At 43.2% G+C, this 24,696-nt stretch overlaps 1 protein-coding gene and 1 long non-coding RNA gene across 10 annotated transcripts in view; both read left to right on the forward strand.

The window, feature by feature from the left end:
• PACRG (parkin coregulated) overlaps positions 1 to 24,696 on the forward strand; it is a 523,593-nt gene that overhangs the window by 319,948 nt on the left and 178,949 nt on the right. The gene's annotated exons all lie outside the window — the stretch shown is intronic.
• Positions 1,325 to 24,585, forward strand: LOC145519750 (uncharacterized). The gene is made up of 2 exons (XR_014063865.1): positions 1,325 to 3,274; positions 22,516 to 24,585. It is a non-coding gene; the product is annotated as an uncharacterized LOC145519750 (long non-coding RNA).

Below are 24,696 nucleotides of genomic sequence, written 5' to 3' on the forward strand. Positions count from 1 at the left end.
AGAGTGAAAAAGTTGGCTTAAAGCTCAACATTCAGAAAACTAAGATCATGGCATCCCGTCCCATCACTTCAGGGTAAATAGATGGGGAAGCAGTGGAAACGGTGGCTGATTTTATTTGGGGGGGGGGCTCCAAAATCACTGCTGATGGTGACTGCAGCCATGAAATTAAAAGACGCTTGCTCTTTGGAAGGAAAATTATGACCAACCTAGATAGCATATTAAAAAGCAGAGACATTATTTGCCAACAAAGGTCCATCTAGTCAAGGCTATGGTTTTTCCAGTGGTCATGTATGGATGTGAGAGTTGGACTATAAAGAAAGCTGAGCACTGAAGAATTGATGCTTTTGAACTGTGGTGTTGGAGAAGACTCTTGAGAGCCCCTTGGACTGCAAGGAGATCCAATCCATCCATCCTAAAGGAGATCAGTCCTGGGTGTTCATTGGAAGGACTGATGTTGAAGCTGAAACTCCAATACTTTGGCCACCTCATGGGAAGAGTTGACTCATTGGAAAAGACCCTAATGCTGGGAAGGATTGGGGGCAGGAGGAGAAGGGGATGACAGAGGATGAGATGGTTGGATGGCATCACCGACTCAATGGATATGAATCTGAGCACACTCCGGGAGCTGGTGATGGACAGGGAGGCCTGGCGTACTTCCATTCATGGGGTCGCAAAGAGTCGGACATGACTGAGCGACTGAACTGAACTGAACTGAATGTTGCAATAATCTCAGGTGAACAGTGAAGGGACTCAGCCATACATATACATGAATCCGTTTTCCCCTAAACCCCTCTCCCCTGCAGGCTGTCACATAACATTGAGCAGAGTTCCAAACATGCTGACGTTTTGGTTGGTTTTGGTTAATAACATTTTACTGGACAGCCCAACAAGCTGGATTCATGACATGTTTCATATTGCCGAAGAAAATCTGTGATTGTATGTAGGATTTCTCTACCAGACAACTTCTTTAAAAAACCAAATGGAGTAATCTTTCAATAGTTTATTTCCTTTGCACTCCAAGTTGCAATCACTTACCAATTCTATTACTGTCTCATTTGCAGCTTCATTTCTGCCCCCACTATTACCAGCCATCCCTTCTGCCATTGCTCTAGTTCAGGGAGTTAGGATCATACCTTGTCTATTATAATGAATTCTTTCTTGTTCTCCTGGAAGCAAAAAATTACATTTCTTGTTCTGTGTCAAATTGGAAAACCTCCCTGCAATTCTAGAAACACATAGTCATGAGTTTAAAAATGCTGGACACAAACGTGCACTAGTGGATTGTTTTCTTTTCTTTCTCAATATTTCTACATTTATAGTCTCATGAGATTATCTTAGTACTAGCTGTCATGGAAGAGAGACAGTTCAACTCCCTAGACAGCCCCTTTCCCAATACTCTGATGCTTCAGCATACATGCTCTTGGGACAAAGGACACTTTTTGTAAAAGAAGAAATACGTCAACTCACCGAATGTTGAGAGATAAACAAGAAGGGATTTCTAATTAAAAAAAAAAGTAAAACAACTTTGCTTTGCATGGAGACTTTCTCTGTGGTTCTATGGAAGCTGCTCCTGAAGACAAGCACACGGGTTATGTGCTAAGGGTGAGAGGGACTACAGAACATCGAGGTTGGGTTCACATGCCTCTAGCAATCCACTGAAGCAGGCACTGGATTGGCTCTGAGCCAACACTTTGCTGCTCAATCCTGCAGACGTGTCTTGCTGGCGCAGACTGGCTAACTGAGGTCAAGAACACGAAGGAAGCAACCTCTTGAGAGGACCATTGTGTAGCTGATCAGCAGAACTGGGTTCCATTACTGCTCCTTCTGGGTGGTTGTATGACCCTACGTGGGCCACTGAGCGCCTCTGTCTGTGCATTCCTTCATCAAGCAAGTGGGAAGAATAAATACTCACATGTCCTCCAGTGTGTCAAACCAGAGCACTTCCTGACTCTTGGTGGACCTGCTCTGTGACTGACTTAGATTCTCTTTGTGTATCTCATTGGTTTCCCTTCTCTCCATCCTCAGAGGTGGCTGTCATTTTTCATCAAGTAATCTGTGCCCATCCCTTCTCGACACCCACTTTGCCCAGAGCCTTTTACTTCAGTACTCAAGAACGGAAAGGCCCGGTTCCCCTGCAGGGCACCCCTGACTTCCCCTCCCTCTTCCACCGAAACGCATCCCAGCGACCCAGCTGCACCTCACTCCTGAGCCTCACTCCTGAAATCAGTCGTCTCTGGGGTTTATGATCCTCTTGTAAACACTGGCAAAATCAATGAGATTTCCATACTGCGGGGCGAGGAACACGATGTCGATGCTATTGATAAGGGCGAAGTAAATACGGGGTGCTCCTGCTGCGTTTGTGCATAATGAGGTGCTTATGCAAACAAGATGCACACAGCGCGTTGAACTGCCTGGGGCAAAATAATATCCCCCTCCAAGCTTAGTAACTGCGAAGCTTAGAACCAATAGAAAGCATTCTGCTGGGGTTTGAAGTGCCTAATTAAGTGCATTCAGGGTTTTTTTTTTCCCCAACGCCCCCTCTTTGAAGCACATTTACGGTTGGTGTCAGAGAATTGATGGCTGTCTTAATGTTTCATTGTTATAGAACATTCCCGTGATTTCTGTATTCTTTAATGCAGGACCTGTGCGCTTTTGAAATGATCTGTGAGATTTCATGCTAAGCCTTGCTTCCTGTTTTTATTCTAACTGTATTAACCAGTTCTCTTTGGAGAATGTGCTTGCAGCTCAGGTGTACCTCACTTTATCTAATAAACATGTTCCTGGCACACAGTATGTAAATCAAATTTTAACAAATTGAATCATATATTTAAATGCCTGAGGGGCACTCATTTTCAGAAATGAATCATATTCTGAATTTTAAGTGAATTTTTAACACCCTAATTTTTCTTTTCTGATAATCCAGGTTTTCACTTGGGTTTGCTTATTTAGGTAATACCAGTATCAAATTATCAAATTCATTGAGGAATTTTAAAAAAGCAAGCAGTTGAAAGCTACGTCTTAATGACCCTTGTGTTTCCATCATTACTGACATAGCTAACTAACTACAACGAACACACATAGTTAAAACGTAAACCAGTTGTTAGGTTGCATGGGTAAGAGAGCTAATGGGGAGGGGCGGGGAAGGAGCTTGTTAGATTTCAAAGTCAGGTAAGAATTTCTCTTGGACAATGATGCTAGGCTAGCCAAGGTCTTCAAGGGAATTAATCATAGACCTATTAAAAAATTTCCTTAATTAATAGTTGGTAACATCCCAGTGGGAGAAGGCCATGGCACCCCACTCCAGTACTCTTGCCTGGAAAATCCCATGGACGGAGGAGCCTGGTAGGCTGCAGTCCATGGGGTCGCTAAGAGTCGGAGGCAACTGAGCGACTTCACTTTCACTTTTCACTTTCATGCACTGGAGAAGGAAATGGCAACCCACTCCAGTGTTCTTGCCTGGAGAATCCCAGGGACGGGGGAGCCTAGTGGGCTGCTATTTATGGGGTCACACAGAGTCGGACACGACTGTAGCGACTTAGCAGCAGCAGCAGCAACATCCCAGTGACTTGGACATTTTAGGAATTTAATCAACCATTAAAATAAGCAATGGGTTAGTTACTCAGTCATGTGCAACTCTTTGCAGCCCCATGGACTGTAGCCCACCAGGCTCCTCTGTCCATGGAATTCTCCAGGAAAGAATCCTGGAGTGGGTTGCCATTTCCTTCTCCAGGGGATATAATAAGCAGTAAATCAACCAAATCTCCCACGTATAAATAGAAACCTTGGATCTCACAAAATCAATGTTTGATGAATGCCTACCATCTGCAGGATTCAGAGCTTCATGAGAAAAGAAGATACAGCCGGCGGTGGGGGTGGTTCTGTGATGACAGTTCCCAGCTGTGGGACTGGTAGAGGGGATGATCCACTTTATCTTCCAGGGAACCAGCCTGGTCCTCAGAAAAAAACAGGGAGATATCTTATACTCTCATTGATATTAAAATTGCACAGAGGTAAAGATTTATACGCTATGTAGATGGCAATTTTTTTTAATTAATCAGAAAAGCATCCTGAGAGTGACAAACCCTGAGACTGACTTGCACTGCGCTGAAGACATAAGTCTACATTACTCCATAATTCCCCTAACCAGAGGGATCGTTTGAAAGATTATAGGTGGGGGAGGAAGCCACCTCGGTACCACTGAAGGAAGCCAACTGATTTGACTGACTTGAGTTGAAAATAAACATAAGCAGAGTGAGGGTGCAGTTCTATAGCAAAATCATCACACATGTACACGTAACCCTCAGATCCAATCAGGTCCAAAGAGCAGGCCAGGAACCCTTCCATCCGCTGGAGTTCTGAATCCACAGCCAGGAAAGACCGTGGGATTGAAACAAAACTGGCGTCTCCCAAACAAGGGGCAGCTCCTTGTCTGCCCTTGGTGTTTAACACTTACACACGGCCAGGTGTGAAAGTGTAAGTGTTAGTCACTTCAGTCGTGTCCAACACTCTGCAAAACCATAGTCTGTAGCCCGCCAGGCTCCTCTGTCCCTGGGAGTCTCCAGGAAAGAATACTGGTGTGGGTTGCCATTCCCTTCTCCAGGGGATCTTCCCGACCCAGGGATCAAACCGGGGTCTCCTGCATCGCAGGCAGAGTCTTTACTGTCTGAGCCACCAGGGAGGCCCACGTGACCAGGTGTATCCACATCGTACAAGCAAGCTGCTACTTCAGCGGCTGCACACCCCAAGACACAGCAGCCTGTTCCAATGTCGGAAGGACATATGCCCTGGATGTCTGGGGTCTTCCTCAAGGCTGCCTCCCCCCCGCACCCCGAGATGCAGGCACACTTCTACAGGTCACTAAGGGGAAACTTCCTGCAGGGACGGCGGAGGCTTTGGGGTGGAAGTTCATCTTTTCTAAATTTGGCGCCTGGGCTGTCAGTGTGAGCAGGGCTCTCTTGGTTACAGTTTCTGGGATGTCGTAAAGCAGAGAGCAGGAACTGAGGCCCACGGATAACGGGAAACAGATGTTAGCTGTGGCTTCGCAAACGTTTGTGAAAGCGACGAGGGAGAGTAGGTGTTTTGCTTCTGTTGTGGTTTCTGTGATTTAGGTCAGAGGCTCAGGGCCTGAACTCCAGTTTGCATCAAGAGAGAGGAGAGGAGGAGAAGGGCAGAGAGGTGGCACTGGACCAGCCAGCCCAGCTAACCGTCCATCTAGTCCAGGGCGCAGAGACAAAGACAGCTCAGGAATGACCGTGAAAGGCTCGGGTAGGAGGGTGGTGATGCCACCTCCAGGCAGAAGAGGAAAGGGGTGGTGGCATGGTTGCTGAGCTCAGTCTACATGTGCTGGAGGAACCTGAGGTGCTGTGGCACCTCCAGGAGAACAAGTCCGTGAAGGAGTTGGGAGGGCAGGGGGCACTTGCCTGGCACCCCGCCGGCTTTGATCCTGTCACCCACAGAAGGACGTGTGTAATCTAGGACATGGACGAGAATGACGAGGCAGAGAGTGTCAAGTGAACAAGAGGGGAAATCAGAACGTGGGTAAAAGGAGAAAGAACCCAGGGCACACTCACCCAGCACTTTCTAGAATCATCCTTCTCGAGTCCCTCCAAATCCTCTGCTGAGCCAGCATCACAGTCTAACCCCAGCTCCCATTGTGGATGTGGTCTCTTCTCACTAGGGATAGTAATGGAGCTCCCTCCTGCTCCAGCCTGGAGAAGACCACAGAGCGGAGGTTTTCTACTGGGCACAGTGTGGTTGGGCTGAGGGTCTCTAGGAAATAGAAAGGTAGAGGACTGAAGCTGAAACTCCAATACTTTGGCCACGTGATGCAAAGAACTGACTCATTGGAAAAGACCAAGACTGAAGGCGGGAGGAGAAGGGGACGACAGAGGATGAGATGGTTGGACGGCATCACTGACTCGATGGACATGAGTTTGAGCAAGCTCCGGGAGTTGGTGATGGACAGGGAAGCCTGTCGTGCTGCAGTCCATGGGGTCGCAAAGAGTTGGACGTGACTGAGTGACTGAGCTGAATTGAACTGAAAGGAGTGGAGCTTCTGAGGTTTTAAGAGAAAGCATCTAGTGAAAAGGGAGTCAAGGTCATTACCTGGAGCCGTAATTAGATCATAAGACATTCAAACTGCTCAGCTTGGCACAGGGAGACTAGACCACAGATAGGGCAATGCATTGATGTTTAATTGTTCTAATCTACAGGTGCGGAATCGCTGGCCTTTATGAGCTTAAAATTAAGAGTGGGTGGGAAGGGAACTCAGCCCATATCGGTGATGAAGGCTAAGACACACATCATGTTTCAATTGGACACGGAAACCCTGGGGTCTGCTATTGACTCCGTCAGTAATTCATTACATGGCATGAAAGGGCGTCTCTGTGTGTTCCTGGAAACAGCAGTGAGAACAGTAATTATTTCCTGGGAGTGTGCTGCCTCCTGAGGTATTTATACCACTGTGCAATGAAGGGAAAAATAATACTTGCCACCTACCTACCCATTAGAGGTGACGTGTGGAGGATGGTTTCGGATTCTTGGATGAGAGGGTGGACGAATAGCAGTGTATCATCCGCTTCCTGGGCGACGGTGCTAACGGTACAGTCTGTCCTTTGAGTTGCTGACTTCAAGTTTCCTCATCTGAGTGCGTGGCAGAGCTCCAGAGAAGTGAGAATCCATTCTTCATGGTTCAAGAGAACATGGCTAATTTTTGTTAATGGCAACTATTTGAAGACCAAAATTTAAACAAACGAGGCTACTGCATGGCAGCTGTATGTCACTTATAGAACCTCCTGTCTGAGTCCTTTGAACGGAAATGGTTATTTGACATTTTTTCAGTTTAGGCTAATTTTACCTTAACCTATTTCACTGGCTAACTTAGTCAAGAAGAACTAGTTTTGAAATTCAGAGGGTGTTGTATTTATTTTCTATACGTCTTGTCACTTATGGGTACGTTTGTAAACAAATATGTTCCATTTTTTGAGGAGACATATGGCTTCTAACTTGTTTGACTTAATAAGGTAACAGAAGTTCTGTGCATGATCGGCCTCTAAGGGTTGTGTTCTCTCAGTGATTTGATGCTCCGATGAGGGTTTCATTCAGGAGTCCCCTCTCCTCCCCACCTCCCCCTTCTTTCTCAAACATGGGAGAGAGCCACCCTTGCAAAGAGACTCAGAAAAACACTAAAAACAGAACAGATGAAGCCTTAGGATATTTTCAGTGGACAATTTCAACTTTGTGGATGCCAAGAGCCGACTCATTGGAAAAGGCCCTGTTGCTGAGAGAGACTGAGGGCAGGAGGAGAAGGGGACGACAGAGGATGAGATGGTTGGATGGCATCACCGACTCAATGGACATGAGTTTGAGCAAACTCTGGGAGATGGTGAAGGGCAGGGAAGCCTGGCGTGCTACAGTCCATGGGGTCGCAAAGAGTCAGACACGACTGAGCGACTGAACTGAACTAATGCCCTGGACACACAGAAAGCTCCTAAACAGCAATAAGAAAAAGACAGACAACCTGATAGTAATCAGAGAGGAAGCATAAATAATCAAAAAGAGCAAAGAAGGGACTGATTCTGTTAACAGTAAAGTAATGAAAATCACAGTGAAACAGGACCTCTTATTTTTATGAGATTCCTAGAAACAAACACTGGTTTACAGCCGATGAGAAGGCAAACAGGAAACATATTTTGAAAGATAATTTAGCGCTTTCACCGTAAGCATGCCTTTTGCTCAACCCCTAACTCTACTTCTGGGCTTCCCTGGTGGCTCAGCTGGTAAAGAATCTGCCTGCAATGCTGGAGACCCTGGTTCGATCCCTGGGTCAGGAAGATCCCCTGGAGAAGGCAAAGGCTACCCACTCCAGTATTCTGTCCTGGAGAATTCCATGGAGTGTATAGTCCATGGGGTTGCAAAGAGTCCGACACGACTGAGTGACTTTTACAACTCTACTTCTAGCCAACTATCCTGTGGAAATAATAACACAGATGTTATTGAAATAGTAAAGATTTGTGAAGTGTCCAAGTGTTTATCAGTAGTAGAGTGGAAGGCTGTGCGAAGTTTTATTACATTAGGATGTATATTTTCTGCCTTGGAGAAAAGAGTTTATGTAAGAAAGCATGGATACGTAAGTGTGGGAGAACCAAATGAAAGCATGATTCTGTTTTTATTCAGTAGATAACACATGTATATGTACGTGCAGAACCAGTTGTGTGTATTCTAATAAAGCATGGCAGCAACAGTGATGAACAGGCAGTGAGGGAGGGGTTCCTGGGAGAGGAGTTTGGCTGAGTGAGAGACTTCTATTTTAATCAGAACATGTCAAATGATGCTTTCATTTACAACAAGGTGCCGAAATACACTGGTATGCAATTTTACTCAAGTACATAAAGTACTGTCTGATTAACCCCTGGCTTAGGCCTCACACCTTCCGCTAGAATGGCTGACCTCACGACAGGGCTGCAGAGCCGCCACATGGCGTCTGCTGAATACGTTTAATTCCTCTGAATGACTCCTTCCACTTCTTCTCATTTTACAGAAATAATTTCTGTGACATTTTGTTTTTACACAGCACTGAACCCGAGATTGTCTTCAGTATTTACGAGGGCATTTACAAAAGGAACAGAGCAAATGCAGTTTAGACAGGTCACAATAATTCTCCCAGTCTTTCTGACATCCAGTGTTTCAAGCTTCACCTTTCTTCTACACATACTCAATTAAACTAAAATATGGCACATAAAACGGTGGCAGAAGAATCTGAAAGGTCACTGCAGAGACGAAAATAAAATAACTCCATATAAACCATTCCTATTATGAGCGAATATATTTAGATTTTATTACAAATAAGAACCCAGGAAAATTATCAGAGCAAAGTGGCACAGACCGAGACAGAGAGAACAACACGAGGGTGCTGGCGAGTCCAGAATGGCTGTGTGTTCACATGGTTTTTGTGTTTCTCAGCCTTGAGCTGCCCCCGGGGAGGAGGGGGCACTGGTGCAAGACAGGGGTGTCTGTGTGCGCGCTCCGTCACGTCCAGCTCTTTGTGACCCCGTGGACAGTCGCCCACCAGGCTCCTCTGTCCATGGGATTCTCCAGGCAAGAATACTGGAGCGAGTTGCCATGCCCGCCTCCGGGGATCTTCCGGGCCCAGGGATCAAACCCACAGCTCTTAGATCTCCTGCCTTGGCGGGTGGGCTCTTTACCACTAGCACGACCTGGGAAGCCCTGCATATAGTGGAAGCTCAGTAAAGATTTGCTTTTGAAGAATAAAAACTTCGGATTATTTTATCACTGTGTGTCCTCACTTGGACTGGTTTTGATTAGTTTAATTTTTCGTGGCAGTAGAATCAGGTCAGTCAATAGGTCAGTAGCAAAAAAAACTTGACCATACCCAGAAAAGTCACAGGGGCTCTTTGTGACATATGCAGAGGAGGGCCTTGCCTTTCCTGCTCACAGAAGTGACGTGTCATGACAACCTTGCCTTTGGATAGCCGTCCTGTCACCTGAACACCACGTGCCTAATAAAAGCCCACTTGTATCTGAAATGCATAGTAAGCCTGGTGAAAGCGGGCCGATTGTTTTTTAAATTAAGAGATCATGTTTAAGTGTTATGTCTTTTGTTTCTTCGCAGAGGTATATATTCTAATGTCTCACTTGCTTTCATAACCCATCTCATAACATGAGGTTTTAGAATATGTGCTCTGTATTTTTTTTTATTATTCCTTTGTTCCTTGATTGTAATTTATTATTTTTTCAGAGAACCTTGAAATTTTCAACTTGCAGAAGGTTTTTGAATTTAAAGTGTAATTGTTCTAAAATACCAAAATCGCTGAGATTATCTGAAGAAGATGGTTCTATATACTCAGAAGAGCCACATAAAATTGGATAAAATTTAGGAATTAGAGCAAAAGCTCCATTCCCAGGGTATTAATCTAGGCTTTCTTTGAAACAAGACGCAGGGCTGAGAAACTGCCCTCAGTTGTAAATGGAGAATGAGTTTAAACATCCTCCTGAAGAATTATAATTTAGTTCTAGTCAGGAGTAACTGAGCAAGAGGAAACCTGATTACTTTAAGGCTCTAAGTGTGTTAGGAAGAGAAACACAAATACCTTCAACCACTGTGGTCTGGCTCTTTAAGTTCTGGTGTTCTGATGGGAACTGATGGCTCCATTATGGATGTCCATCATGGAGGAAATGAATTTAGGAGGCCTTTGTCATTTCTCTTGTCTACAAGCCAAGCTTCTTAAAAAATCAAGCTTAAAAAATCAATACTTACAAGTCGCATAACTTAATTTACCACTGAAATGGGACATAAAGTGGTTAATGCAGTGGCCCTCGAGCTCTGAGACTTCAAACCCCGGCGGGTCGCGCACACGGATTGTGGAAGATTCGCGTGATTCACGCCTTGAGAGTAACCATACAGCGAGGTCCCAAGACTATTGTTAGCCAAAATTGTGTACAGACTATGCACAACTAATGGGAAAATTTCCAACTCAATATGGACTTTGGATACATTTATCTCACGGAAAGCTATTTTTGTCCATATCGTCAAATTTCCATAAGTAATAAATCTTTCAGTATGTTTGAAAGAACCTATCATTGAAAAACCTCACTGATAAAATTTGATAGACATCTCTTACCATCTGTGATTTTAGTATAAACCTAATGGTATGTATTAAATGTTAAATATAAGAGAATTCTCAATGTTCTAAAAATAGTTTAAAATATTGAGGAAAATATGTTCTCACCTTTGTAGATGGTTCTTGTAGCTCAGCCTCCGATGGTGTTTCTTAAAGTACATCCTTGGTTGAACAGCTTCAGAATCACCACGCTTGTTTAAAAGCAGAGCACCCAAGGCCTGACCCATTCCTTGAGTGAGAATCTCGGGGCAGGTCAGGGTAAGAATCTGGAATTTGTACTTTAATTCTCCAAGTAGTTTTTACCCACACCCAAATTTGAGAACCACTACTTCGAGATCATAAGGTTAATGATTTTGGGGTCAGATTGGGGTCAGATTTAGTCTCATCATAGGAAACCGTCATCTGTATGCGTCTGGGTTCATTGTAAGCTTCAGATGAGAGATGATGCATCTGTACCACTGGGCCAAAGATGAGCAGGTGAGGGAGGCAGATGTGATTCTACAGCCCTCATCCCACTCCAAAAACTTAGCAGTCCCATACTTGGTCAGAAATAATCCTATTGTTGGCCTATTGCTCATTCTAAATAGTATCGGCGTTTTGAGGTTATGACTGTTCCTTATGGTTAGAGGTTGCACAATGTTCTGCATGCAGGGGCTGCTAGGTCTTAGAGATGAGCAAACGCTGTCCCGATCAGCAACCCCTGGCCTTCCTGCTGACCGCAAGGCGGCATGGCAGTGGCTAGGAGCACAGACTCTGCCCCCTACCCTTGGTCAAGTTCATCCAACCTCACCTCAGCTCAGTTTCCTCATCCACAAAATGGGGCTAACAGTACCTACCATAGAGGTTTCCTTATGATGATTAAGTGGATTTATAGCTATAGAATGCTTGAAACAGTGCTTGGCAAATAGTAAACACTGTATAAGTACTTGTTGAAAAAGTAACAACTCGAGAAAAAGTGATTATTCTAGTAAATTAAGGCACAAAGAGAAGAATGAAGGGCTCATCACCAATCTGGAAAGGGCATTGTTCTTCAAAGAAAAATTGAACATCTTGTCTCATAACTGCTCCTAGGGAACTAGTGGAACAAAAGAATTGAAAGGAGAAATGCAAAAGTCAAAATAAGTTGTGTCTTAGATACAGAGAACAATGTAAGGAGTCAGAGTCAGAGAACAATGAAAAGATGGAGTTGTATAGTTTCATAACCACAGAGTTACTTGGTTTTGTGCATATCTTGATTATGTATATTTCATCAGGATGAAGGGCAATTGTATTTGTAGGGGTGAGGGGATAGGGGTACCTGAACAAAGTTAACCCACAAAATTGGATATTATGCCACCCCAACCTGTGTCTGTGACCTGAGCCCTCACTTTGTCTTTAGGGGCAAACTTCTGCATGCTTCCCTTTATTTTCCCTCCTCCCCTCGCCCTAAAATTCTCAATAGCTAATTTTGCCCATTGTTCCTTTGCTATGTCATCCTTCCTTCTTTTTTCTCTCATTATCGCTTCCGATACTCTCTTTCAAGTGCCAGCCACTAATCTCAGCTGGGACTTCCCAGGTGGCGCTTCTGGTAAAGAACTCACCTGCCAATGCAGGAGATGCAGGAGACACAGGTTCGATCCCTGGGTCAGAAAGATCCCCCGGAGGAGGGCATGGCAACCCCCTCCAGTATTCTTACCTGGAGAATCCCATGGACAGAGGAGCATGGTGGGCTACAGTCCATGGGGTTACAGAGTCGGACACAACTGAGCACGCACGCAATCTCAACTACCTTAACAAGCTCCTAACCAGCATCTCGCAGACCCCACCACCTTCGCCATTTTTCCATCAAAACCTGTCACTGACTCCTCTGCAATAATGTCAAAACTTTATTAGGTGGTTTTCTAAGTTATTTCCACATGGGTCGCACTTGCCCCGTGGTAGCATCATCTCCCACCAGGGGTCCTCTACGCCCGTGTCCTCGCTCTTCACCCCCCAGAGCCAAGCTTCCACTACACTCAGGGGGCACTTCCTCCACCCCTTTCCCCACAGAGTGTCCTGTGCCTGGAACTCTGTTCTGATGTGGGCCGGAGTCATCAGGGAAGCTTCACTCAGACAGAAACATTGCAGGCAGGGGGTACTGGGTTGGAAGGTGTCCCTCAAATTTTGCATCCTTCCCAGGAGCTCAGGATGTGACCTTATTAGGAAATAGAGTTGTGAGGATATTATTAGTTACAATGAGGTCCTACTGCTGTAGGGTGGGCCCTTAATCAGTGTGGCCGGTGTCCTTAAAGAAGAGGAGACAGGCAGAGACAGCCACACCCCAAAGGAAGAGCCCTCAGTGGAGATGGAGAAAGAGATTAGAGTGATGCTTCTACAAACTGGGGGTGGCTGATGACCCTAGAATTTGGAGAGAGGTATAAAACAGATGCTTCCCTTAGCACTCTCAGAGAGAGCGTGGCTCAGCTTACACCTTGATTTTAGACTGGGAGATAACACATTTTTGTTGTTTCAAGTCACCAAGTTAGTGACCCGTTTTTACTGTGGCCCTAGGAAACTAACCCAGTGGGTGTGAAATGCTGTGTTCTCATTGTGAAGTAGAGCGGTCCTGCCCTCTGACCTCATGCATGAAGGTGTGGTGAGGATCAAGTGAGATGAGAGATCCAAGTGTTATTTGAGAAGTAAAAGTCTGCACAAGGGTGATGTAAAGTTCTTACTTCCCCAAACTCCTTTCATCCCCTTGCATAATCCCTACCACCACACTTTGCTGATGGTATGTGCTCAGTAAACTTTTTCACTGTTTTCTTTTAATTTATTCTTTTAATGTTTTGCATCAGTTATGTATCTTAGACAATTCAAAACCTAGATGCAGAGAACGCAGCACTGTCTAATCATTTGCATGCAGCTTTTACCGTATCTAGTGTTATTTCAGAGAGACATGGTTTGGTCTGTCCAGTTAAACGTAAGTAATAAATTGCATTATAATATTCTACAGTATATTTGTTTTTAATCTACTGTGAAAGAAAGTGAAATTGCTCAGTCGAGTCCAACTCTTTGTGACCCCCATGGACTCTAGCCTCCCAGGCTCCTCCGTCCATGGGATTTTCCAGGCAAGAATACTGGAGTGGGTTGCCATGCCCTCCTCCAGGGGATCTTCCCAACCCAGGAATCAAACCCAGGTCTCCTGCATTGCAGGCAGATTCTTTACTCTCTGAGCCACCAGGGAATCCCCTAATCTACTAAGGAAGTTAAATCTCTATGGATTTAAAAATAAGATTTATTTAAGATAAAAATGTTTAATTTATTTTCACAAATATGGCTGGCTTTATGATACTTACTAGAAATATAATAAATGTATATTTTATTTTAATGGCATTCTTTTGAATGGGCTCATCAATAAATTTGATCAATCAACTACTCCAACAGTAGAACAAAACTTGCCAGTCTTAGTACAAAATAAAATGGTCTCTTGCAAAGAAAAGAAGAATCTGAGTACTGGGAGTCATTATTTATGAAGTGAATGAGAACAAATTTCCCTTTTGATACCCAACTTCTATTTAAAGTAAAACAACTAGAATATTATTCCTTCTATATTACTTTTCCTCTAAGACTCATTAAGCAGTTTGCCTGTGCCCTGTGGTTAATACCGCCTTATAATAATTCAGCAGAGCTGATGGCAGTCCCCAGTTGGAGACAGAACCATACCTGGGAAGTTACAGGCCATGAGCAGATCCAGAGGGAAAACCCGTGCCTTCTGTCACCACCCACTCTAAGACGTCCTTGGCAGGAACTACACTCAACTGATAAATTACTTCTGGGCTCTTAGTGTCATTTATTAAGTCCAGAAGAAAAACATCTATGTAACTCTTAATTGTGTTTAGTATCAATTTGGATTCTCGGGAGTCAGGGCAAAAGCTTTGTTTCCAGGAGAAATTCAAATAATATCAACTGGGAAATATAATTGTAAAAGTTGTTCTCTAGGATTAGCGAAGAAGAAAGGTAATGGGGGTTGGGGAGAGTAATTTCTGGGTAACTTCGTTGGCTCCTTTTGTCTGTATGACATCTATGTTGAGCAGGTCAGTTTGGTTAAGCTGCTGCTGCTGCTGCTGCTAAGTCGCTTCAGTCGTGTCCGACTCTGTGCGACCCCATAGACGGCAGCCCACCAGGCTCCCCCGTCCCTGGGATTCTCCAGGCAGAACGCTGGAGTGGGTTGCCATTTGGTTAAGCTAGGCTACGCCAAAGTAACAGAATATACTGCTAAATTTCAGTAGCTAAAGAAACAGTATGTTTACTTATTTTTCGGGTTAATAGGTCACTGCTGGTCAGGTTCAGATGAGGTGGGAGAAGAGAAGGGCTCTGGTCCACACAGTTGCAGGGACCTAGGCTGGTGGGTCGTTCAGTAGTGGCCTTGTCATACTCTTTTTAACTGAAGTATAGTTGGTATACAATATTGTATAAGTTACAGGTATACAATATAGCGATTCACAATTTTTAAACTCCATTTATAGTTGTTATAAAATATTGGCTATATTCCCTGTGTTGTACGATATACCCTTGTATCCTATTTTAGGCCTAACAGTTTGTACCGCTTATTCCTCCACCCCTGTGTTTCCCCTCCTCCCTTCCCTCCCTGCAGTGGTAACCTTTGGTTTGTTCTGTATATCTGCATCTACTTCTTTTTTGTTATATTCACTAGTTTGTTGTATTAGTTTAGATTCCACATATGAACAATATCATTCAGTATTTATATTTCTCTGTCTGATTTATTTTACTTAGCACGATGCCCTCCAAGTGCATCCAACGTTGCCACAAATGGCAAAATTCTGTCCTTTTTCACAGCTGAGTAGTATTCCATGAGCAATGCATACCACACCTTTTTTATCCATTCATCTATTACTGGACACTTAGGTTGCTTCCATATCTTGGCAAATGTAAATAATGCTGCTACGAACATCGGGTGTGCGTGTATCTCTTTGAATTAGTGTTTGTTTGTTTTTAATATATATCTAGGAATGGAATTGCTGGATCGTATGGTAGTTCTAGTTTTAATTTTTTGAGAAACCGCAGTGCTGTTTTCCATAGTGGATGCACGAATTTACATTCCCACCAACAGTGTACGAGGGTTCCTTTGTCTCCACGTCCACATCAGCATTTGGTATTTGTGTTCTTTTTAGTGATAGTCATTCTTCCAGGTGTGAGGTGATACCTCATCGTGGTTTTGATTTGCATATCCCTGATGATTAGCAGTGTTGAGCATCCTTTTGGCCTCACGATCCCAGTCGTACAGAGGAGGAAAAGACATGGAGGAGGGTACACAGGAGGGCTTAGCAGGCCAGGCCCGGAAGTGACGCATATCACCTACACTCACGGTCCTTGACGAGAACTGAGTCACAGACCGCACTTTACTGCGTAGGTTTCTGGGAAATGTAGTCCACTGAGTACCCATGAACCAGAGGAAGTGGATTTTAGAACAGCTGTCGGTCTCTGCAACAAGAAAAACGTACACTCCGTGGTATGAACGAAGATAAGAATGAACTGATTTTGTGTATATGTAATTTCCAAGCAAAAGCAGTCTGATTCACGTCTGTTTCTAAAACAGAAGTTGGTCATTTGCGGGGAGTATGTGATTAGAATAACCCTGGGGAGGAGCCTCCTGGGGAGCTTTGTTTCCCTGCTCCTTTCTGCTGTAGGAGACACATTCCTCCTCATGCCTACCCACTGGGCCTCTGCCATGGGCAGGCTGATGCTGAAAAAAGTGCCTATGAACAGGGCTGGCTACATAATTTAGGGGTATCCAGTGAAAATGACACTGTGGATCCCCTTGTTCCAAAAGGAGAAAAGCGCTGCTAACTGAAAGATGAAGCTTTTTCCTTTCTTTGATGGTGTTTCACTCTCTTAGTTCTTTGTGTGTTTTTTTTAATTTTCCCTTTAATGCTATTCTAATTAAAGAAAAGTTAAAATTATAAATTATTAGCCTGAATTTTATCATTCATCTTTATATCATTCAATTCCAACTTAAAATGCAAATATAAGAACTTCTAACTTATATGTGAAATCCCTGAAATCACACACCTGTAGATCATACATGCATGGGTTTTGTTTTTGCAAGAACGGTGGAAACGCTGCACAAAATGAATTCAACTGGTTTTATTTCAGTTCCTGATGCACACATATCCTACCAATATTCTATTTTCAGTTTATGAATGACTATGGGAGGACTGAAAAGAAAAGGGAGTATGGATCCCCCTGTCTTTCCCTGTTCTATGTTATCCTTTCCTGCTTAAGTTGCTGATTAACACAGAGTAACAGGAACAAGAAAGAGTGTGGTAGGCCTCTGAGGGCACTCACAGTTCTTAGAATGCACGGAAAGCAAGTCCTGCTGCAAACAGAAAGAACGGCCTCTCTGTAAGTGCCCTGTTTACTCAGTCTTACATGCAACACTTACCGCGATGCCCACCAGAATTCCAGCTCCACTGGGCACAACAAGCCCGTGAGAACAGGCACCCAGGAGGGGCAGGAGGACACGCTTTCCTCTGTCCCCTCTGCACACGCACACGCTCCATTGCCCCGTCACTCCAGTTCCAGAGCACAGACTCAGAGATAAGGGCTTTAAGCATTTGAAGACAAAAACAGCCACCATTACAGCAAACACCGGGCCCTCCAGAGCACAGGGCCCTGTGCGGATTCACAAGGTGCACACCCAGGAAGCCAGCCCTGCTCTGGAGAAGGATTTCCCTCATTGCTTTCGGGAGAAGAAACTGATAGCTTAAAGCAGTCAAATTACCAGATTCTTACATCCATTTCAATGCTAAGGAACATAGAGACTGAGTTCAGTGATGACATAGACCAATGCTGTAATCTAAAGCACCGAGAACTGTTGGACGTGCCATCAATTTATAGTGACTTTAAGGGGGAATAATATTAATGTACATCTTGACTGTAAGGTGCATCTTTAACATCAAAAAACCTAAAATGAGGGTAAGAGATCCTTCAATTCCTAAAATTTCAGTGTAGCATGTGCTTTCCTATCATGTTACTCCCTCATAATAACAATGGATTAGTGTTTGCTTTTAAAATTTAATATTTCAAGTGTTCAGAAAAATATAGGTAGGGAATGAATACCTGTATACTCATCAAACAATTTTATCAAATCTTGACAGTTTTCCATGTTTGTTACAAGATTCGTAAAGGAAATGGAGAGGGAAATGGCAACACACTCCAGTATTCTTGCCTGGAGAATCCCATAGACAGAGGAGCCTGGTGGGCTACTGTTCGTGGGGGTCACAAAGAGTCAGACACGACTGAGTGACTAAGCACTTAAAGGAAAAAAACCTTTCACGTACCATCGATACCCTCTGGGGACCCCTCATCTAATTACATTACCCTTCTTCTCCCCTCGGAGGTTTTCTGAAATCAATATTTATCAGAACATATATCCATACCACAAACAATATATTTTTCATGTTTTCATGTTTGATATATAGGCAATAACGATTACATATCATTCTGGAATATGCTTTCTCATGCATCATTATTATTTTTGAGATCTGTATGCTACATGTGGTTCCTAGTTAATTCATTTTAATTATTGAAGTATGTATATTGCATAAAGATACCCCAACTTATCCATTTTATTCATTGTCATGTGAAATGTTTCTAACTTTATTTTAAACAACAATTTTGGAAATCTTCTTTATTTCTCTGGATTTACAGAAGCCAAGGATTTTTAGGGCACACATCTAGAGGCTGGCTCAAAAACTGCAAGCATCTCATCTTTCATTCTTCTCGGTGCTTCCAAAGGCTCTCCAGCTTACATGCTCTAGGGTGGCTGATGAGAGATGTCTCTCCACATGTTGGCTGACACTTGGAAATGTCAAACACTTTCAATTTTGCTGAACAAATGGGTGTAAGATGGTATCTTTTGATTGACATTGCTTTAATGACAGCTGAAGTTTAGCATTTTTTTTCTTATCAGCTCATCAAATTTCTCTTCTATGAATTACCTATTGAAATGCTTTGCTCATTTTCTGTTGAGCTGTGAATCCTTTCAATTTGTTGTGTTTTACTGATTATGAATACTACCCCCGTTGGTTATATGTATTTCCCAACTTCATTTAATTTCCACCCTTATTCATGTGATCTTTTGCAAAAATAGAATAATTTCAAATAATCAGATTCATTAATCCTCTCATTGTGATTTTAGGTCTTTGATCTTGATTAAGGCAATACTCTTGTATATGTTTTCCAGAGATATCGAGTTTTGTTTTTCACATTTTGATCTTTATTTCACAATTTTTTGAATGGCTTGACATGGGAATGTAATTGTGCAAGTATCGTGTATTGAATGCTTCATCCCTGACCCATGGATTTGTTCCGCGCCCTCAGTTACGCAGGCGGCTTCTCTCTGCGCATGCGTGTTTCCTACCGCTCTTGTTTTAACCACCGTAGGTTTATGTGCCGTCCGTCTGCTTCCTCAAAATTATCTGACCTAGTCTCCACTCTGTACTCCTGAGAATCAGCTTGCCAGGACCTATGAAAAACCTTGCTGGCATAATTTTTAGAATTACCTTGAATTCATTATTCATTAATTTGTGGGAAATTCACGTGCTTAAGTGATTGGATTTTTCCATCCACAAATTGTTGTGGCTGTTCAGTTGCTAAGCCGCGTCTGACCCTTTGTGACCCCGTGGACTGCAGCACGCCAAGTTTCCCTGTCCTTCACAATCTCCCGCAGTTTGCCCAAACTCATGTCCATTGAGCTGGTGATGCTGTTATTTAGTTCTTTCTGGATTTACTCATGTTTTATTTTTTTACGTAAAGATTTTGCACAGCTCTGGTTAGTGTAAAGTTCACTTTTAAAAAAATACTTTTCTGTTTACTATAATCTTTAGGTTTCTTTTATGACATAATTTAGGCTTATATATTTATAACTGAAACTGTCTTACTACATATTGATTTTTTGCCAGTTTAGGGATTACTGAATGAACTAATGCAAAATCCATTTTCTGCCAACTACATACTTGATTTTGAGTAATTTATTCAACAAAGTACTTTTTAAAGAGAATCATATGTGATGAATTAAAATATCTTAAATAGATTTGGAAATGTTCTTATTTCACTCAAAGTGGATTCTAGATAATATAACTATCAATTCAGTTCAGTCACTCAGTCATGTCCAACTCTTTGTGACCCCATGGACTACAGCACGCCAGCCCTCCCTGTCCATTACCAACTCCCGGAGATTACCCACACTCATGTCCATTGAGTCGGTGATGCCATCCAACCATATCATCCTCTGTTGTCCCCTTATCCTCTCGCCTTCAATTTTTCCCAGCCTCAGGGTCTTTTCAAATGAGTCAACTGTTCGCACCAGGTGGCCAAAGTATGGGAGTTTCAGCTTCAACATTAGCCCTTCCAACGAACATTCAGGACTGATCTCCTTTAGGATAGACTAGTTGGATGTCCTTGCAGGCCAAGGGACTCTCAAGAGTCTTCTCCAACACCACAGTTCAAAAGCATCAATTCTTCTGCGCTCATTTTTCTTTATAGTCCAACTCTCACATCCATACATGACTACTGGGAAAACCATAGCCTTGACTAGATGGACCTTTGTTGGCGAAGTAATGTCTCAGCTTTTTAATATAACTATATAGCATAACATATAATTACTATAATATTAAAATGAGTCTATAAATAGTACCTACAGAGAAAGTCTCAAGTATAAAGGCTTTGGACACATCACTGTTTCAGAAGATGAATAGTTGGAACAGTGCTCCTGTTTATAGCTCTCCTTTCAAATGCAAGAGGAGAATATTTTTTCACTTGGACTATTTTGAGATGAAAAAAAATAAGCAAAGAGATTTCATGATAGCTTTAAAACTAGCAGTAGTTTTGAAACATGAAATAGGGAGGTTGTCTGTCATCCCCACTGAAATCAGTGATTTAACGAGTTCCCTTTTATAGTATCTCCCTACGCCTTATTCGTGAGTCTCCCCATTCTTTGCAGTGCCACAGAGATTCTGGAGATGAATTTAAATCTCATCACTGTCCATGACCCACAATATGCATATTGACCATAATGTATTCCACCCTCTTGAACATGTTCCCCAAGCTGCACCTCCCTGTTCTGTTTTACTGTTTGTTCACCAGTCATTAGTGTCATTTTATTCCCCAACCATCTAAACACAAAATAGAGATTTAGCCTTATCCCCCAATGGTGCTGAATTAACCCACCAAGATCCTCAAAACAAAACCCAGGATTTCACATGTGACAAAGAGAACAGCCACTGCTGCACCACAGAGAGCTCCCAGACAGACCCGTTCACCCCACCCTCGACACGCCCCTCAACTCCCAGGAAAGCCCACCTGCTCTCCTTTACGTACAGGATCTAAAACTATGCTCTGAGTCGGGTGTCAGTGTCCACGCAGCCATGCTTTCAGTAATACCAACAATAATGATGCACGTTCATAAAATGTTCACACAGTGCCAGAAGCTTCACACGAGCCGACTCATTTAATCCTCACGACAGACCTAAGAAGAAGGAACATATTTTGCAGATAGAGAGACTGAGTGGGCCCCGCTGCAAGTAAATGACAGAGTCTGGATCCAAACAGGGCGCCTGGCGCCCTGGCCCCGGGACCCTGTGCACCTGGGACCAAGCCCTGCACGGGTTTATGGACAACCTCATCCTTCTCACCATGACCCAGGAAGGTGCAGGCTATGTTGCCATTTGAGGGGTGAGAAAGCCTTGGAGCCCAGGTCTCCCTGCTTCAAGGCCTGATACTGGGGCCTCGTGCCCAGAAGGACTGAGTAGGTGAAGGAGACAGAGAGCTTGTCAAGGAAGCCACGGAATTAGCACATCCAAATGCCAAATACTGCAAACTCAAAGCAAATTGCAGACCTGCCATCAATTTGACAGTAATTTTTCATAATTACAACGTTACAAACCATGAATGGTGCTCACCTGAATTATAAAGAAATTTAAGTATTTTCTTAACACTTCAGTTTAGATCTGAAAATCTTCCTAATTTGAGTACCAGGACAAGGGTCACACATGGACTTCTGAGGGATAAAGGGAAAAACAAAACAAAACACTATTTACAACCATGGATAAATATCTGATACCTCTACCCCAAAATGAGACAATTTAAGTTATCAAGATGTGAAGCAATCTCCCAGGAAGGCAATTAGCACTAGCACATTTATTCTTTTTCCCCACCTGTAAATTGCACCACTTGAATAAAAATGTAGCTGAAACATTAATTACGATTCAAAAACTTGGCTGAACTTCAGTGATTGCTGTAGCCTCCTAAATGACCTCCTAGATCTAGCTTTGTCTTTGTTCAGTTCCATGCATCGTTTCTAGAATAGCCATCCAAAATCAATGTTTTTCCCCTAGGGTATTGGTGGAAATATGAGTCTAGGGTCCCAGTCATATCCTGAATCTTCCTTGTGCTGTTTACGTGTCACTGTCCTGGGACTGCTGTACAAATAACCACAAACTTGGTAGCTTAAAACAACAGCGTGGCTTCTCCCAGTTCTAGAGGACAGATGTTCAATGTCAGTCTCACTGGACTGCAATCAAGTTATCGACAGATTGCCAGTGGCTGCTGGCACTCCACTGCTTGTGACTGCATCACTCTGGTCTCTGCCTCTGTCTCCATATCACCTCTTGCCCTTCAGTGCATATCAAGTCCCCCTGTCCGCTTCTCTCTTATGAGGATGTTTGTGATTAAATTTAAGACCTGCGGGATAATCCAGGATAATGTCCCATGGTCATCATCCTTCACTTAATCACATTTGCAGACTCTTCTTCCTCGTGGGCTTCCATTGTTTCTCAGCTGGTAAAGAATCTGCCTGCGATGCGGGAGACCTGGATTCCATCCCTGGGTTGGGAAGATCCCCTGGAGAAGGGAAAGGCCACCCGCTCCAGGATTCTGGCCTGGAGATCCCATGGACAGTCCATGGGGTCACAAAGAGTCAGACACGACTGAGCAACTTTCACTTTGCTCACTTCTTCCTCTAAGGTATTGTTTACAGGTTTCAGGAATTAGGACCTCAGAACTTTTAGACCATTATTCAGCCCACTCTGCTTCTTTGTGATTTCAAGTAAATTGTTCAATCTCTCTAAATTCAACTTTTTAATCTATCAAATGTGTATAATAACAGTATCTATTCCATAAGGTTGCTAGAGGCTCACTTGAGATAATTTATCCAAAGCACTTAGCACAGTGTTTGGCAAAAATAAGCTTTCAATCAGCAATAGCCATCCTGTTTCTATATGTAAAATATTCAATATTTTTCCATTACTTTTGGGTCTGAATCTGAGTCCAGAAAGCCAGTATGTCCATCATCTGGCCTCAAGAATTTTCCCAACTTTGCCTTTTACTGATTTCCTTATAGATCTTGCCTTCTGACCAGATGTGCTTGCTAATGAGCCCCTCCAGCTAGTCTCCCTTCTTCTCTCCTCTCCACACCTCTGTTCTTGCGACTCCTGTCTACAACACAGTCCCTTCCTCCTCGCTGTCCAAACAAGGTCTGTCCTGCCAGGACCAGCTTCAGTTTCCTCCTCTCCTTGCAAGCTTCCCCATCCAGACCTGTCTGGACTAGTCCCTCCCTGTGGGGACCGTCAGGGCTCCTGGAGAGCTTTGTCAACTCTGCCCACGAAGGCCCTGCCCATTTACACCCTGGAGCATGCAAAGGCATACCAGGTGCCAAGCACAGAGCAAGGATGGATAAACCACAGGAGGGGAGAATTCAAGGAAGTCAGATCTGGGCCCAAAGACTAGATTAACATCTTATCTCTATAGAGCAGAAGCAGAATAGAAATACCAGGCAGTGGATGGGCCAAAAGCTGCAGGGCTCTGGAGATCCCATTTGTTAGAGCAGCGGTGGCTGAGAGCTAGGTTGTGTGGGGTAGAGGGGGTAGGAAGAGTCTCCCACAGGGTGGAGATTAGGACAGGCATAACGCTCAGAGTGAGGGGCTAGACTGGAGTCTTCCACTACGGAAAAAGTAAATAAAATCCACTGGCAACTGCTGCCTGGTTCTGGATGGGGGCTGAGGAGTTGAGAAAAGATGACACCAAACTCCTAGCAAGAGGCGTTAGTACAGATTGGGAAAGAGTGAGAGGAACAGAAAAAAGCTTTACACTTAAGTCTGCACATAAAAGTTTTGTAACACATGAAGGAATCAAATGCTAAAAAGACAGTCAACAAAATACAAACTTGGAACATATATTCATTCCAGATGAAACTAAACTTATGTAACAGTATGAGAAGGGAAAAAGTGAGTGTATTCTGGATGTATGAAGAAGTAAACAAGGTAATCACAAATTTTAAAGAAGTTATTTTTTAAAAATAGAAAAGCCAAAATAAAAACAGTTGGATATGAAGAAGAAGGAAGTTATGAATTGTGAGTAAATAAGATGGAAAGCTTTAGAGAGATGATGAACTTTAAACTAGGACATTAGAGAAGAGATTCGTGAGTTGAAAGTTATTACTAATGGAAATATATCTCAAATTGAGATAGATTAACTATGAAAATCCCACTTAGATATATCATGAGAAAACTGAAGACCATTAAAGAAAACAAAAAATGTTTAGGACCACCAGGAAGGACAGAGCACCACAAAGCCACATTTGGGTTGACGGTGGAATTATCAGCAGTAAGGGACACAAGACAGTGGATCAATATCTTAAAAGTGTTAAGAAAAAATAACTACCTTAAATTTTATACACAGCTAAAATATCATTCAAGAGAGTAAGGATGAAATCAAGACAATTTCACCCACATACAAAGATTGAAGAGTTTGTCAACTCGACTTAACTCCATGTAAAATTACTGTTAAAGTGCATCAGCAAGAAGAATGAACCCAAAGCTCGGATTAAGACAACAGAAATAATATCAAGTGATCAAACATTAGTAAGATTCATCAACTGTTGGCTACTTAAAAACAAAACAAAACAAAAGAACCTAAAACTCCACACAACAGGGGCACAATATTAGAGGAGCTTGACAGTCTGGTAAAGTCTATGAACACCTTCTCAGAATATGTGGGAGGAAGGAAGGAGGGAAAGAAG

This window comes from Giraffa tippelskirchi, chromosome 9 (genome assembly GCF_054371585.1).
Source record: "Giraffa tippelskirchi isolate mGirTip1 chromosome 9, T2T-mGirTip1v1.2.pri, whole genome shotgun sequence".
NCBI lineage: Eukaryota > Metazoa > Chordata > Mammalia > Artiodactyla > Giraffidae > Giraffa > Giraffa tippelskirchi.